This window comes from Nannospalax galili, unplaced genomic scaffold, assembly GCF_000622305.1.
Source record: "Nannospalax galili isolate Female #2095 unplaced genomic scaffold, S.galili_v1.0 scaffold181, whole genome shotgun sequence".
NCBI classification, from domain to species: Eukaryota; Metazoa; Chordata; class Mammalia; order Rodentia; family Spalacidae; genus Nannospalax; species Nannospalax galili.
In genome coordinates this window covers 393,616-410,691 of record NW_008344645.1, presented here as the reverse complement: position 1 = coordinate 410,691, position 17,076 = coordinate 393,616, and the positions used below count along the sequence as shown (strand labels likewise).

General features: G+C 40.2%; 1 pseudogene; it reads left to right on the top strand.

Annotated features, from left to right (window-relative positions):
- Positions 1-10,979: 10,979 nt before the first annotated feature.
- On the top strand, positions 10,980-11,422 carry LOC103740326 (annotated as a pseudogene).
- The last annotated feature ends 5,654 nt before the right edge of the window (positions 11,423-17,076 follow it).

The following is a 17,076-nucleotide window of genomic DNA, read 5'->3' as shown; positions in this document are numbered from 1 at the left end:
CTTATCCTTCTGCTTAGATAGCTGAAAGTCCTAAATCTCAACCAAAAAATGGTAGAAAGACATCTCAAGAGAAAAGTACAGAGCAATAATGAAATGTTCTCACAAGTAAGAAAAGCTTCAAAATAATTATCAAGATTACCTGGACAACTTTTTTTTCCATTGAATTTTTGTGATTTTCATACAATATAGTTTGATGTGTTTAGATCCCCTCCCCTATCCACACCTCTCCCCACTGCCCCCTGCTCAATTTAATGTACTCTCTTATATAGTATGGCCAATCCAGTCTGATTTGTGTCATGAAATGTCCTTCGGTGTGAGTCCATCTTCTGGGCCCACCACGAGCCCCATCCCTGTAAGATACTGTCTCTATCCTTCCCAGCAGCCATCAATTGCCAAAAGTTCCTTAGAATGGGTTGGGATTTCTTACTCACTTCCCATGTCTATGCTGGGATTTTGTTTGGTTTGAATTTGTGTAGGACTTAAGAATGCTGTCACCATTGTTGTGAGTTCATATGAGTAACTGACAAGCTATCTGAAAGATTCTGTTTCCTTGTGATTGTCTACCCACTTTGGCTTTTACAATCTTTCTGCCTCCTCTTTGGCAATGTCCCTGAACCTTGGGAGACATAGGTTTGAAATAGGTATTGGACAACTGTTTTAATGCAACTTCTTATCTTCCATGACTAATGCCTCATTTTGTCTTAGGTAGCTATGATCTGTACTTCTTAATTCAGGAGACAACTCCAATAATCAGTTGTGTTTATCAATCACCTGACCTTCTGTTTCAAGAATGTCCCATGTAATCTAATCATCCTAATATTTTCTTAGACTTCCATCAGCAGTACCAATGGCAGCAGACAACCCCAGACATTCCGGCTTCTTAAGCCCAATCAAGAACAAACTTTACCTTCTCTCTCCTGCTTGCCAGCAATCGGACGGTTCAGTATATGCACAGACCAACCATATGCAACAACTTACTTTATACGTGGGCAGTTTATAGCTATCATATTTTCCGATGGTCGTTACATCAGCCAGGCTGGTTCAACATTTTCAATATTAACAATGATACTAACCAATGAGAGACTTGGGCCATTTTGAGCAGTAGACTTACTATTCTTCAGCAACTGTAAGAAATTCAAAGAAGTGACAAGAGTAGAAGACACCAGTCTTTGTGTGTTCTCAAGGCCAAGAGCTCTCCCCACAGTGATCATAGAGCAGTGACAGGAGCAAAGATGGCTGGGAAGATATAAGAAGCCTAATGATCTTCAGTTTAATTTTGTTTTTTTAACTGAATTTTGTGATTTTCATATAATACATTTTTATCTTATTTAGATTCCTTCCCCTATCAGCACCTCCCTTTACTGCCCCCACATAATTTAATGTACTCTATTATATATAAAGGCCTACAGAGTCTAATTTGTACCCCTAAATGTCTTTCAATAGGGGGTTCATTTGCTGGAACTTGTAATCTACCAAGAGTCACACCCTTGAAAGGGACTGACTCCCCCCCTCCCAACAGTCACTGGTTGCCAATAGTTTCTTAGCATGTATTGGGGTTTCTTACCCACTTCCCCACATCTATGCTGGGATTTCATCTGGTTTGAGCTTGCATGGGACTTGTGCATGTTGTCATCACTGCTGTGAGTTCATAGGAATAACTCACTAGCTGTCTGGAAAACCTTATTTCCTTGTGGTCATCCACCTCCGACTCTTACAGTCTTTCCACTCACCTTCCACAATGATTCTGAGTCTTGGGAGGCAGTAGTTTGATGTATGTGTTCCATTCAGGGATGAGCACTCTGCAGCCTCTTGTTCTCAGCAGGGTGGCCATTTGTGGTTTTCTGTGTTAATCACCATCTGCTGCATAAAGAAGCTTCTCTGGTGAGAGTTGAAAGAGGCAATAACCAATGGGTACAACAATAAATCATTAGAAGTCATTTAATAGTCTATCTATTTAGCAGAAAACTGGTATTAGGCTCTCCTCTGTGTCCAAAGGCCTGCCTAGCCTCAAGTTTCTAAACCTGATGTCAAGGCCAGGTGTGGGCTACATCCTACAAACCAGACCTTAAATCCAATTAGAAAGTAGTTGGTTACTCCCATAATATTCATGCCACTATTGCACCTGTGGGCATATCTTTCCAGGCCAGCTGTTTTTGTAGCTCTCAGGATTCACAGCTGAGTAAGGATGGTGATGAATTTTCTTCTCAGGTAGCATGTAGAGCACCTTCCAGCACCATGAAACCTAACAAGTAAAGACGAGTCTTTGAAGTTAACAGCAGCTTTATTTCTTCTTGCTAGTTCTATGGCTTGTGTGTGTAGTATCTTCAGCAATGGTATCTTACCATGAAGTTCTGGTGGGTAACCAAAAGCATGGGCAATGGTCAATATTGTTTGAGGGTCTATGGGCCCCTGGTCAACAGCTTCAAAAGAGGGAGTCCATTCCTGGCATTTGGGTTTTTATTTTGTTAACCTATGGTGTCTAGTAAGAGTTGTCATTTTAATTCAAAGTTGTTTGTTGTAGTTTTGTTTTAGAAAATGGTGGCCAAAATGCTCACTTTTGTTCAGGAATTGACTGAAGCATTCAGTACTTCTACAGAACTAAATAAAATCAGCATTCTCACAATGATTTTGCATCTTCTAAGAGGTCGTTTCTTTCCAAAATTTCCATAAGAACTTAAAGGCATCACTTGACAATTAGTGGAATTTATTCAAAATGTTAAGAATGCTGGGAGAGTCACTCTGTAAAAGACAAAAATTCCACTCAGTCCCACTCTCATTAACATCTCACTATCCCTATATCTTGGCTCTGAAACCTCAAGATCAAGCAGGACCAAAGTCTGGTAATAAGGTGGATAGGTAGTGGTTAAAGGCATGAGGTCTGAAGTTAGGCCTCCTGGATTCAAATTCCACTTTCAGCACTGTGAGTCTGAACAAGACTATTAGCCTTTAAGTATAACATTTTTTCTGACTGAGAAGAAAACAGTGGGGTCTCTCCCTCCAGTGCATTTTGAAGAATGGTACGAAACTATGCATGAAAGCACAAAGCACAGAATTTAGAACATTATAGGTGGTCACAGACCTCACTTAAGGAGCACTGATGATCTGTTGAGTTATAAAATGATATGTTATATCTTATCCTTGCCTTAAAAGGGGGTTCAGAACTGGAATCTAGCTCAGTGAGCATTCATCAACACTCAGCCTTCAGGAGAAATCAAGTGAAAGTTATCTCAAGGAATTTGTATCGCAGTCCAGTCAGTGATCTACTGTGATCATGCTAAACAAGAAAACTGGGACGCAACATATAATATAGCTGAGAAAACTCATATTTAAAGTTGGTTCATGGAATTAAAGGAAAGATTTGGAAAAGGCACTTGGATTTGATAGTAAAAAGGAGAAGTAGGGGCTGGAGCGATGGCTCAGCATTAAGTGTACTTGGAGAGGACCTGAATTCAGTTCCCAGTACCTGCATAAGGTAGCACACAACATCATTAGTAATTAGGGAAATGCAAATTAAAACCACTTTAGTTTCCATATTACCCTAATCATAATGGCTAAGAACAAGGGAACAAATGATACCAGATACTGGTGTGAAGAAAGGGGAATGCTCATTCACTGCTAGTGGAATTGCAGCTCCTATGGAAAGCAGTGTGGAGAACTCTTAAAAAACAAAAAATGACCCTACCATATGACCTGGTTATACCACTCCTTGATGTATACCCAAAGGACTCATCCTATTTCAGAGATATTTATACAACCATGTGTTTTTGCTGCTCTTTTCACAATAGCTAACAGATGGAAGCAACCTATGTCCCTCAACTGATGAGTGGATAACAAAAATATGGTACATTTATACAATGGAGTTCTACTCGGTGGTAAAGAAAGATGAAGTGATGAAATTTGCAGGTAAATGGATGGAACTAGAAACTGTTATACTAAGTAAAGTAACACAGACTCAGAAAAACAAACAATGTATGTTCTCCCTCATATGTGGATCCTAGTACCAAATCCTTATAAGTGAGTATGTATCCAGACATAACTGCTGGAACCAGAATTATGAAATAGAATGGGGGAGATAAAAGGAAAGGAAGAACCTGAGTGAGAACAGTAGGAGACAGGTATTACTAAGGAAGAACTAGATAAAAATGGGATCATTTAAATGGGAGGCAGGAGGAAGGGTTATACAAGGAAACTTGGGGATAAAGGGAAAGAAGGAGTTCAAGAGAGGTGGGACCAAAGGAGACTGGTATTATCAAGGGAGAAATGGGGAAAATGGGGACACTTTAAATGGTGGGATGGTTAGACAGGGAGAGAGAGAAGAGAAATAAATAATGCTTAGCTAGTACAAAAGAAAAAGGGAATCGTATTATTCCAAAAACCTAATGAAAAATTACACAAACAATATCTCTACATGAGTCCGTGTATATAGCTAATGGTTACATAACAAGAAACAGTGCCAGACAGGAGAAACCTTCCTTTGAACTGTTGGCCAAGGAAGTCCAAGAAACTCCAAAAATTATATAGGCTATTGCCACCGCCCTTGATTGCCTCCCAGAACTTGAAGGTAAGACCCTATTGCTGAAGACAGGACATACTTCAGACACAGGACTTGGAGCAATGGAACTGGAGATGACCTGGAAGCTTCATCCCCTGAAAGCTAGCTCTCATATCTTTCTAGAGCACTATACAAGCTAGTAAGGGAGAGCATGAATCGATGATCCGACCCCAGCTTCAAGGCCTAAAAAACACATCAGTGACCAGCACAGCAAAAAACATTGGTGCAGTAATGGCACTTTTATCTTGGGGGGTAACAAACAGTTACCTAATTAGACTTAAAGCCCACTCAATGGAGGAAACTCATGTGTGGTTCCGTAAACCTAGTCAAATACACATAGCTGGAGAAGTCATAGATCTCAGAGAAAATCCCAAGGCTGTCAGATTCCTAGACAAATGTAATTTCTTACTATGTGCAAAATATGGATCCTTAAATTTACAAATATCCCAGACATGTGTTATTATAGAGTTCCACAACTGGTCACACACAGAGATTGTCTGTGAATTGCCCAAGCCTAAGTGGCACATCTATGATGCAACCTCTACACATACGGCTCATGGAACATAGAACAAGGGATGAAGAAAACACTAATGCAGCTTTCAATTTTCATCAATGAAGTTCCTCCATACAATAGAAAGCCTGGAACACAAAAAGTCACATTTGGCCAAAACATAGAGCATAAGAGTCTTAGAGTGTGGGTCCTTGGACTGGACTTCTATTTTAAAATCCACCTACCTAGGACTCAGGAACTATTGCAGAAGAGAGGGTGGAAAGATAAGCCAGAGAGGAGGTGCATGACCACATGGAAATAGAGTCCTACAGGCTCCTAGGACCATTCTCATACAGCAATGAACTTACAGCAATGGTGTCAGCATGCATAAGACCCACGCAAACTTAGACAGACAAAAACCCAGCACAGAACTATGGAAATGGACAGCAGGCCCCAATCTTAGTCAAAGAATTATAGACAGCTGATTTCTGCCAGGTAAGGAAGAGCTGATCTTCTTAAAGGGAGGGACTCTAGATGGGCTGACTAGACCTCAGAGGATGAACTTGCACTGAAGGACATCTGGGAACACTAACTTGACATGATAGGCCTTAACACAAATGACAGAATGTATGAATTCCAGTGGAGGGGTTATGGGAGGTACCAATGGGGAATGGGGTACACAGATGACAAAGGGGTTCTACATGAAATACACAAAAAATACAATTAAAACATTTTTAAACTAAAATATATATTAAAATTATTTTTAAAATTTCAAAAATTGGAAATAATCAAATGGAACTTCATCAAACTAAAAGCTTCTGTATGGAAAGGACACCATCATTTGAGTAAAGAGTTGGCCCACAGAAGGGAAAAGATCTTTACCAGTTATACCTCTGAAAGAGGGTTTTTGTCTAGAATATACAGAGAACTTTTTTAAAAAGCCTAAATATTAGGGCATGGTTATAAACTGAATTCTCAAAAAAAAAGAAATACAAATGGCTGAGAGCTATGTTTTAATGTTCAATATTCTTAGCCATCAAGGAAATGAAAATTTAAACTTATTAGAGATTTAATCTTACCCCTCTCTCAATAGCTAAGATAAAAACGACAAATCTGGCATGGATTTGGGGAAAAGAGAACAATTATCCACTATTGGTGGGAGAACAAATTGGTGCCGCATCTATGGAAATCACTGTGAAGTCTCCTCTAAGAGCTAGAAATAGATCTACCACAAAATCCAGCTATACCAGTCTTGGGTATATACCCAAAGGACCCTATATACTACTACAGAGATATTCGTTCAACCATGTACATTGCTTTTCTATTCACAGTCGCCAAGAAATGGAAATAGTCTGGATGTCCATCAGCTGAGGAACGGATAACAAAAATGTGGTACATTACACAATGGAATATCATTCAGCCATTAAGAAAAATGAAATTCACAGGCAAATGGATGGAACTGGAAACATCTTGAATAAGGCAACCGAGGCCCAGAAAGAAACATTTCATGTTCTCGCTCATAAGTGGGTGTTAGCTTGTTTTAGATATGTGTTTCATTTGGAATACCTCTAGAGGTTAGGAAACTAGTAAGGGGCCATGGGGGAGGCGGGGAGCTTTCAAGGACAGGGAGACAGAATACAGCTATAAAGGTGGGGGTAATAATGGAGCAGGAAGGATTAAATGGGGTGGGAAGGTCTTGGATAGAAGAGGGTTTATAAGGAGGAATAGCTAGCAATAAAGACCTGTGAAAATACAATAGGGAAACCTACTACTGTTGAAGCTTCCATACATATATTTATTTATAAAAGGACAACATAGGCTATCAGTGTCAGGTACAAGGTGTTGGAGTTGGTCGATAGGATCTCATAACCACCCCCGCCCCCCCCCAAAAAACATTACAGACCATTGCTACTGCTCTTGATTACCCTCCAGAGCTTGATTCTAAAACCCTGTTGCTGAAAACACCACATACTTGAGGTAGAGGACACAGAGAAATCAATGAAGCTTCATCCCTACTAGCTAGCATACATAGTGCTAGAAGATGCTATGCAATGTACTCAGGGGAAATAATCAGTCCTACCCTGTGAGCTACAGTAATGACTGGCCTAGCAAGATATGCCCAGTGATTCAATAGAAGTACAGAACTTATGGAAGTAACCAAACACTTTCTGATTGGATTTAAAGCCTGTTCCACAAGATGGAATTCATGCCTGGTACCATTAACATTAACGGGGGGGGGGGGGTGACTATAGGCCCTAGGGGAGAACCCAATACTATTATTCTACTATAGACAAAATATTAAACTGCCCCCTAAGTTCTTATACCCATAGATTAGTGCACCTCTCAACCCTCATCAGAGAAGCTTCACTTCATTTTACAGTAGATGGGTGATAAATATGGAGACCCACAACTGGTCAACTTGCAGAAAATATGAGACTATGGAGTTCTTGGCTTTGAATAGGTCAGCTGTATGACATCTCCTCCCTGCAAGGCTTAGGGATCATCATGGGAGAGGGAACAGAAAGAGTGCAAGAGTCAGAGGTAGTGGATGTCTGTAGCAGAATAGCATTTGACAGACATGACAATTCAGTTGTACACATGAACTCACAGTGGCCAGGATGACAGGCACAAGATCTGCACAAAATCAAGCTAGCCCAAATCCTGACATGGTCGTGGCAGGGACTCATGAAGTTCCACATCTAGTTATTGGCAAATGGTGTCTTCTGGGGGAGAGACAGTCAGTTTTCTTCAGGGATGCAACCCCTGAAGGCTACCCATGCTCCTATACATGTTCCTACAATGAAGCCCATATAGCACTAGGTAGACTCAGTGGGTTTTTAAGAAGAACACATGAATTTGGAGGGAAACGTGGTGGTGGGTGCAATAAGAGGGGAGGAAAGGGGGACTGATTTGATCAAAGATACGTATGTATGAAATTCTCAAACAATGAAATAAATGAAAAATGACTGCTAAGTTGTCAGAAAGAATGCTCTTTCAAATAAAAGATGCTTTTCTGAAACATTGATTGAGTGGCTCAAAGGAGGTTCATGCAAAACCCTAACTCTGATGGGGGGCAAAGGGCAAATGATGGAAGAGTGAAGGCAGCACAGGAGAGGCTGTGGAGAGGCTTATGAGCATTTGCAGCAGCAGAGGGAGCACTGGAGCAAGCAGGAGGAACTCAGCAGAGTGGCAGTCTATGTCATGTGAGAACATGGAATGTGGATGTCTAAGCTAGGGTGGAAGAACACAGGCACAGCAGGTGAATCCAGCATTATTCTCCAAATGATTCCATGGTTTGATATTTAATATGATCAAGATTTCCATCATTTTATCAGATTGGAATCACTCATGCACAGAGAGAAACATTTCCATGACATCATATCCCATCTGTGACTGAAGTGATGGAGAGGCCCTGTGCACGGTCCCAGGGGTGGGATGGGGTGGGGTTGGCTGTTGAAATCAGCAAGGAAGGGAGGCAACAAGGCCTTGGTTAAAGACAATCAGATTCAGGTTCCAATCCTAGCTCTATCAATTGCCAGCTGGATGATCTTGCCTTAATCTCAGCTTTGGTATCTCTAGGTAAAGCCTGGATAACGTGTGCAGTTTGCTGTAAGCATTAAAGGTAACATCTGAAGCACAGTGCTTTGCACACAGTAAGCTAAGCATTATTTAACACGCAATAGAGGCAATGAAATTCAAACATAGAAAACGCACCACAGTAGAGCGTATTCAAAGTTTCTATCAGAAACTTTTAACCTTATTTCAATTTTAAAATTTTTGAATAACTTATTTGTATTAAAAATTTTAATTATTTCTTGCATGTTAGAGTCACAAACACTTCAAGGGCTATATTTGCCTGCCCCCTACTGGCAAAATGACCCCACTTCAGGCATGAGGGTTGGGTAAGCTCCTGAAAGGCACATTTGGTGATGAGAAACACAAACCTTGGCGCGTAAGGTGACCTTCCCAAGGTCGTGGTGTTTAAAGAGCAGAATTGGAACCCCAGCTTCAAAATTCTCCCCGTGTTTTTTTCCAACCATCACAAGGCCTTGGAGGGTGGTGTAAATTTAAGCGTGCTGTTTATGAGATACAGTTCTGTCCTCTCTCCACCTCTCTTCCACAGTGCCATTTCACTTTGTAATGGAGTTGTAAGCCTGTGGTGCTTACAAACTGGGCTCTACTGGCAAAGAGCCATGTTGACACATACTAAGAAAATCCTCTTCAAGTGTCATCGAGAACATTTGTCAGGAAAATGGTCTGAGTGGGACAAGAGGGATGAAAGCCCTCTCCTCAGAATGGTGGGGTGCGGAGAACTATCTGCAGGCAGATGAACTAATTTGAACCAGCTAGCTCTCTCTTTGCTCAAAGGTCTTTGACTAGTTTCCAGAGATTAGATTTTGTCATCTGTAAAAGCTTAGTTACAAAACCTACTGTCAGTAAAAGAAAATAATGATAATAAATTAAACACATTGGAGCACTTAACAGCAAACGTTTTAAGAAACAGAAGGGTTTTGTATATTGCTATACTTTGGATGCTGAATGTTCCCAGAGGCCCATGTGTTACGGCCTTGGTACCCAAGGTGGCACTGTTGGGAGGTGGCAGAAATTTTAAGAGGCAGAGCCTAGTGGGAGATGTTGAAGTCATTGGCAGCATGTCCTTGAAGGAGACTGCAGGGCATCCGTGATCTCCCTTGCTTCCTGGCCACGACCTAACAAGTAAACTAGAGCTTCATATAAATGTGAGTTGTTACCATTCGGACCTGTCTTAGATGATAGGAAAAAAATCTGCAAGTCTAGAAAAGAAATGTTTGTCATTCACTCTGGTTTTATTGTGAACGGGGGCTTTCAAATTCTCCGAGCTTCATTTTCCTCATTAGAATATATATACTCATTTTACAAGTTAATAATGGGAGCTTGAGGCAGTGCCTAGGTATTCAACAACACTTGTATCTCAATTGAAAGTCACTCACTTTCCATTTTCTTCTTGCCATTGTCTGCCCTACACCTGTAAATTTCAGGCTGATGTTTAGTTAGAGGTTTGATTAGGAGACAAAATTGAAGCCAACATCAAATCCAACTCTGCAGGTATTAATAGGTGGATTGATTGTTCTTGGGAATGCTAAGTCTGTTAATGTGACTTATTGACACAACTGTATTTACATATGGACCTTGCTTTTTCTTTGGGAAAGAGAATTTGCTGACTTTGAGAGTTCTTCAAGCTAAATTCTGCAACATAGCAAGGTTTGGGGGTTCCCAGGTCCCTGGAAGTGAAGGACAATAATACTGAGGGGGGATGGGTTCTCACCCACCTGTGATTCAATCTGAAGCAGTCGCATCTTCTAAATTACATTTGTTGGGAGGGGGGACTTATGCTCTGATAGTTTTAAAGTATGACTAGCTAGATTAGGTCCTTCAAGTTGCTCAGGGAAAAGTCCCATTCTGATTAATTTTTATACAGGTCCACAATTGGCACCATAAAACCCAAGGGATTCTCTTATCAGTGAGGGGTGATTACAAAGGGCAGAGGTTCAGGATCAGTGATGTGGAGAAACCTGGAGAGTAGCTTGTGGACCACTGGCAAAAGCAAGAGGACCTGGATAAACAGGAAAGGGAAATGTTGGTCACAAGGGGGAAAGTTCAGTTAGACAAGAGCAACACACCATAGTGAATTGCTGCACAGATGGCAACTGCAGTCAGCAATATCTTATCTAATTTAAATTTTAGAGAAAAATTTTAATGTTTTCATAATAAAATAGTAAATCTTGGAGAGGGTGTGTTCATTAATTAGCCTGATTTAACTATTCTACTTTGCATACATTCATCAAAATATTACATTGTATTCCACACACACACACACACACACATATATATATATAATTGTCAATTAAAAATAAAATGTTTAGTGGGTTGAAAAGGTGTCCCAAGAGCGGGCCAAAGATGAACTCCAGAAAACTCAGATTATAACTAAAATACAAGATTTCATTCACTGAACTTTCAGCAACTGGGCCTTTTAAAAGTCATGATCTTCTTCAGAAAGGGTTTTCTTGTGTGAAAAATGAACTCTTATCCAGTCATCCTCTTGAATTATTAGAAAAAAAATTATGTTGTCTTCTGTACTTTCAGCTCGACCAAGATGAAATGAATTCTTCCACAGTGAGGAATATCCAGGGTCTATTTGTTCCACTGAAATTACAAATAAAATTCAAGGCAGTGAGGCAAGTTCAATGTCTTCTATTTCTTTCAAGCTCAAACCTCTCACTGGATATTTTGAGGAGAACTGATGAGACCATTGGTTTGGGGATATCCTTAATGATCCATCACAAAGTGAATGAATGTGCAAACTGTACTTGATGGTGGAATACAAACTGGGCTTACTGTAATACAGCGTGTGTTCATGGACAGAAGTTTGTCTTATATTCATCTTTGTTAGTCTTGATGTACACAACATTAAAGTAGTGACTTTATATGCACATAAGCAAAATAAATAAAATAAAATTTAAAAATATAAAGTTTTTAAAAACAAACATAACATAGATTCAATAATTTATGCCATGTGCTGTTAAACCAAAAGTTCATTACCATTGCATGAACTGTATTATAATAATCATTTTACAGATGGGAAACTGAGACACATCCATTCTGGCCAGTTGGTGAGCTCCAAGTTCAGTGAGACTGCCTAAGGCATAGAGTGATAAAGGAAGACACCCGACATTGACTTCTGGCGTCCATGCATGCACGTGTGCATGTGCACACACACACACATATTTCAAAATTTAAAGAAAGACTACTAACTTCCCAGTCCCACATGCCCTTCATTCAGCACTACATTTTCAGCAAAATTACAACCCCTAAGGGATTGTGTTTCCATCACAGTTCCATTGCTGTGAAGCACAACTCTGAGATGGGAAATCTACCTGCCATAGGTGTTGTGTATTTCTGGATACTGGATTATATAAATATTCCAAACAAACCCAAAGGTCTTAGGCTTCTTGTCTCCCAATGACCTCACAGTAGGGCAAGAACACCTGTCATTGAGCATAGGTGAGTTACTGTGTTAATGAAGCTTTAGGTTCAAGGCCATTTCTTGAATAGCAATGCCGACATGCTCTTAAGATTTTGTAATTTCCAAGAGAAAAATGTCATAACCATGGTCAGTTAAGAACTCTCTTTTCATCCCATTTTCCCTCTATCACATTTCCCTTCTTGTCACAAAGAAATGGGAGTAGCTATGAGTATTTTAGGGGCCTAGCTAAAGGCAAGTTTATGGAAGGATTTGCTATTTGTGCAATATTGTCATGGGACTTTTGCATGCTATTAGCTTTTACAGAAACTACTTTTAGGAAACGTCTCCGCCCTCCAAGCTGCCACACCCCACAATGTCTTCATGTGAATAGATGAGGGTAGAATCAAATGAGAAGTGGATGTGGTAATCAGCTTTAAACGAGTTCAGTCATAGGAAAAACCAAGGCTTAAATATGAACAGAATCAGAAGCAAGTCGGTGGAAAATTCTTACAAATCTTTTAATGAAGTGAAGGGAATTTCAAGGATGGTTTTCCAATATTGCAGTTCTTAGAAATTTACATGGTATAGCCAAAAAATTGTGAAACTTAAATGTATCAACTGCCAATATTTTGTTCAACCATGCTAAAAAGAAAGACTAAATTATCTGTTACCTCTTAAAATGTATTGTACCATCAGAGCTGTATAAAGAAACAATCAAAGAGTATGAAGCTGAAAAAAGAGGGGAAATCATTCTACATATGTGTCAGAATGCCTTCCCTGGATTTTAATGCTTTTACAATACAAGAAGATTTTTAAATGTGCGATTTCTTGGGATTTTATCTTAAATATAATTTTCCTATCTAATCTGATAGTCTCTTCTTTAAAAGAAGGTGGCAGAGTTTCCAGGCTTCAGGCTCTGTCAGTCTGCACCTGCTCCTGTCCATCTGGGCTTTCTCTTCCAATGTCTTCAGAGCAAGTGGATGCTCTTCCCTGTGCCTGATAAACTGTCCCTCTAGAGATGCACACACCTTGTCCTTTGGCTTCATGCACAGACATCACCATATTCAGGAATCCTTCCAAGAAAACCCCTATGTTGACCAGAATCTCATTCGTTCCACTCTACCTTATCCCTTTATCCACTTTACTTCACAGCTGACATGAGGGTGCCTCTCCATCACTATAATCCGAGCTTCTTGTGAACAGATTCATTTGTTTATCTGCATTGCTGAGATCAAGGTCTGGACAGAGTGGCTTCTTGCCATTCATAGGTTAAATGATGACGTGTGTGGCTACACAGTAGTGCCTCCTTAGCTGAGGCTTTGCTTTCCCTAGTTTCACAAACTCATGTCCAATAATGGTCCTAAAACATTAAATGGAAATTTTCCTGGGTTTTAAATTGTTCTGAGTGACATGCTGAAGTCTCCCATAGTCCTGTTCCACCCACCCAGTCTATAAATCATCCCTTTGTCCCACAGGGTGCACAAATATGAGGATAGCCATGCTATATAGAAGCACACTCTCTTGGTAACCAGGTCAACTGTCTGGGTAGCCTGGCACTCATAGAATATTCATGATGTCAGGCATCCACTTAAGCTCCACAGAAAGACTGCGTATACATTGTATATATATGCAAACACACACATATATGGAGATATATGATATGCTGCTCAGAAACACCACAGAATTGATCTGTCTAATGGGAATTCTCTGGACTCCACCCTGAAAATCCAACACAAAGGAGCCAAGCACTCATATTCCTGGCTGTGATTCATACGCCTTTGCCTCTGGGGTCACTGTATTTTTATTTTATTTTATTTTTTCATTTTCACAGCAATTTACTCTTATCTTTCTCAGAGAAGCTCCTGGTTTTTGTTTTTGTTTTTAATCTAAAAAGATTTAAAAAAAAAAAAAAAAAAGGCAGTATTTTAAAGTATTTTAAAGCCAGTGTCCTGGCCCACATTGCCTCTCCCACAGAGCAAATCAGAAAGAAATGACTGCAGCAACATCCCACCCGCAAAGGTGGTGGTCTCATTAGCTAGGCGGGCACTGTGGTTCCTAAGACCCAGCAGCCTCCATCAAAGCTGACAGCTCTTCTGGAAAACCACAATCGCCCAGGGCTTGCTGAGACCTGGCGCCCTGGGTCTCACCTGAAGGTCAGTGCGCACCTCTGGAGAAGGAAGGACGCAGTTCCGTTCCAGGTACTAATCATTTAAGTGCCCAGTCAATCCTTCAGCCAGTGTCCTGTAGGACTTGGCGCTGGGGTGTCCTCAGACTTCTAATATGGAGGAATTGGTGATGCAAAATCTGACTGAAAAGTTACAGAACCCAAAAGAGAAGGAAGGGGAGAGGGAGTGCCGAGGGTCTTCCTCCTGTGCCCACACTGCCACCTAGTGTTCAGAGTCAGAAAGGAACCTGCACTATTGCTGATTTCCTAAAATTGTTACCAGTCTTGGTTCATCTCAACATCTGAATATTTTAGAGAATAGCTTATTTTGTTTCTTCCAAAACTCAGTATTCCACGTTCAGCAGAGCCAACGCCCAGTTTCTATTTGCCATAGACTTCTCTCAGAAGGTTGCCTGAATCCACCCGCTTCAGGGTCAAAAGCAGCTCAGGCTTAATGTGTTAAATTCTCATTCGCTTGGGTTTTACGCTGAAGAAAAGTGAGGCGCAGGGAGGGAAACGCAGTCAGGGGAAGGGAAACCCAGAGAAAGCCATTAAGCTCCCCCGTTGAACAACCCAAGACTGTAGCCTCACCCAGACCATCCTGCCCTCCCTCTGCCTGTGAACTGCCATAGACGAGTGGATCGAGCACTCAAGGACTAGGGGGACAAACAGCTCATTGTGAAAATAAAATTACAGAGAGACTATTTTGTCAGATCACCGACAGGTCTTCACATGGAGACTGGTGTGTCAGACTTCAAGTCTCTGCACCTAGAGTTACCATACTAAGTATAGGACATGGGCTAAAAGTTAAATACTCCAATAGATACAAATGCCATACTATGCCACCCCCTTAGAATAGCCATGAAAGTAGCATATATTGAAAAAGTGTGAGTCAGATGTTGACCTGTGTGCCTGTAGTTCCAACCCTGTAAAGGTTTAGGCAGGAGGATCTGAATTCCAGGCAGCCTGAGCTGCAAAGAGAGACACTATAAACAAATGGAAGGGAGGAAGGCCTGGAGGGAAGGCGGGAGGGAGGGAATTTAAAAGAAAATTTAAAGTATGAGATGGCTTCCCATCTTATCCCAAAAATGGGATAAAAAGATGTAAGGTGCCCAAGACACTTTCTTCAGTTCACTTTACCTTTTGAGCTTTGTGTTATCAAAACTAGAAATGCTTTTAATTCACCATTTTAAATAATACAAATCAGCTGTAAAAAAAATTAAGCATTTAGCCCCCAATATGTACATTTAGGTATTAATCCCACAAACATATACATCATTAAATATATTCAAAATTAAAATGTGAAAAAAGAAACAGAAAAAGGATTTTTTCAAATTTCTATGTGTCTGCATGTTGATGTGAGTGCAGGAATGTGTGCACCACAGCACATATGTAGAGGTCAGAGAATAACCTTGCATGTCAGTGCTCCCCTTGAACCTTGAACAGGGTCTCTTATTCTGTGGCATACAACAGGTAGCTGGCCCACGAGCTTCCTGAGATCTTCCCATCTCTGCCTCCCATCTTGCCATAGGAATGTCAGGATTATAGACAGACATAGCTCCATGGGCGGCCCAGGTCTTCATTCTTGCACAGCAAGTGAAAACCAGTATTTTTAATTGTTTTGACCTTGCTTGATGTATATCATTTGAAATTATTTTCAAGCCTCTTAGGTTCGGATAACCATTTTTATGAGTGAAACATTCAGCTTCTTGAAAAAAACATCTTAACAATGAACACTTTTAAAACATGAAGCCTCTAAATAGTCTATGTGTTTTTCAAACAGGAGTTGGTTTTTATTGATTGTTACGATGGTATAGCTTACAAGGAAATGATTAAGTTTATATTTTAAGTTTATGCTAAGAAAAAAAAGGACATGGGGGCTGGAGAGATGACTCATTGCTTAAGAGCATTGGCTATTCTTGCAGAAGGCCCAGGTTCGAATTCCAGCACGCACATAGAAGCTAACAACTATCCATAACTCCAGTTCTAGGGAATCTGATGCCCTCTTCTGTCCTCTGTGGACTTTGCATAACATGGGTGCACTTACATACATGCAAGGCAATACACTCCTACACATAAAAATAAAATAAAAATTTAAGGACGGTCCAGTTATCAGGAAGATAAGTCAACAAATTTGAAAAAGAAATTTGTAAGAGAAAATAAAATGCATAACATCTTTATTGCCAGAGGAAACTGAAAAAGCAGGCAGCCATAAACAAAGCAAGCTTACATGGTCATTTCCTATCTCATTACAGTGCCATTCTGTTCTAGTGAGATCTGATTTTTATAATATTAACCACACCTGGGGGTTTCTGGCTTAAATTTCATTCATGATAAACCTGAAATAAATGAAGTAAAGCTAGAAGGATGGAAATTTGAGGTTCTGTGTAACTTTATTTTAGAATATTTCATTCCAAAATAACTATTCCATCAATGGTTAGGCTTGCATGGTTTTATTATAAATTGTTTTTAATAGAGAAGTAATTTACTGTTGAGTATCTGGCCTTCTGAAATATTTTTCTTTTAATGGCTCATAAGCTAGTCTTTCTGTATTCATTACTGGAACATAATTTGGCAAATCCCATAAACGCAGATCTGATGGAGACACCTGTAGTCCGGAGCAAAGCGCCTACAGTGAATTATCTGTTCTCATACTTGTTTCTTCAGCAATATTTTCTGCACCTCTTCAGTAATATTTGCTGACAAAGGATTCTCCATGTTATTTTCAGTATATTATTTCAGCCACATAAACTTAACAGGAAGAGCAAGAGCACTTGCCTCTCATTTGCTACTGCATAGTGAAATCTCGGAAGAGACGTCTATATACCTGTCCCCATATTTATTGTACTATAGCCTATCGTGAGAGA